The following is a 658-nucleotide window of genomic DNA, read 5'->3' on the forward strand; positions in this document are numbered from 1 at the left end:
GGGAAAGATGCATCTGAATGGATAAATTCTGGTTGATAGGTTTGAAAGTCATTCTCATAGGCATATTTGTTGCATATGGTAGTGCAAGTAGAGTTTTCTGAGACATCTGAGGCATAGAAATTCAGCTGCTTGAAGTAGAAGTCGTAGCTGGTGCACCCAAAAGCAACATTGGAGTTGGGGAGCATGGGGCTGGGAGAGGCCAGTCACCCCCAGAAAAGGCAGGAAGGTTGACCCTACATAATCTAGTTTTCCAGAATGTCATCTCACCTTTTATTCCAAATGTAATAAGGTGGATATCCTGGTGAGAGGGGAGGAAGGGCTGGCCTTCCACTTCCCAGACCTCTTGCATAGGATACAGTCTGGTTGGAGTTAGGTTTGCATGTTCACCTTCACAGAAAGGGGGCCATATGATGTCATAGCTTAGGGACAGTGGCTCTAGGTGTTTCATGAGGTTCCTTGCTATCTGGCTCATCTTGTAGATTTCTTGCTCTAGACCTGGGATCAGCCACTCCTCCAAGTAACCCTGGTTCTTTTACTGGGAAATGGTATTTAAAGAACACAATCTGGACCCCAAAAACACTTTTAGTTTTTAAACTCATTTTTACATTTGACAGAATCAGATACTTTGTCTTGCTTTTAAAAAAAATTTTTTTCCTGC

General features: G+C 43.0%; 1 protein-coding gene across 1 annotated transcript in view; it reads left to right on the top strand.

The window, feature by feature from the left end:
- Positions 1-658, top strand: part of JADE3 (jade family PHD finger 3) — a 154,759-nt gene that overhangs the window by 134,443 nt on the left and 19,658 nt on the right. The window lies entirely within an intron of this gene.

The sequence above is a fragment of the Lipotes vexillifer genome, unplaced genomic scaffold (assembly GCF_000442215.2).
Source record: "Lipotes vexillifer unplaced genomic scaffold, Lipotes_vexillifer_v1.1 scaffold129, whole genome shotgun sequence".
NCBI lineage: Eukaryota > Metazoa > Chordata > Mammalia > Artiodactyla > Lipotidae > Lipotes > Lipotes vexillifer.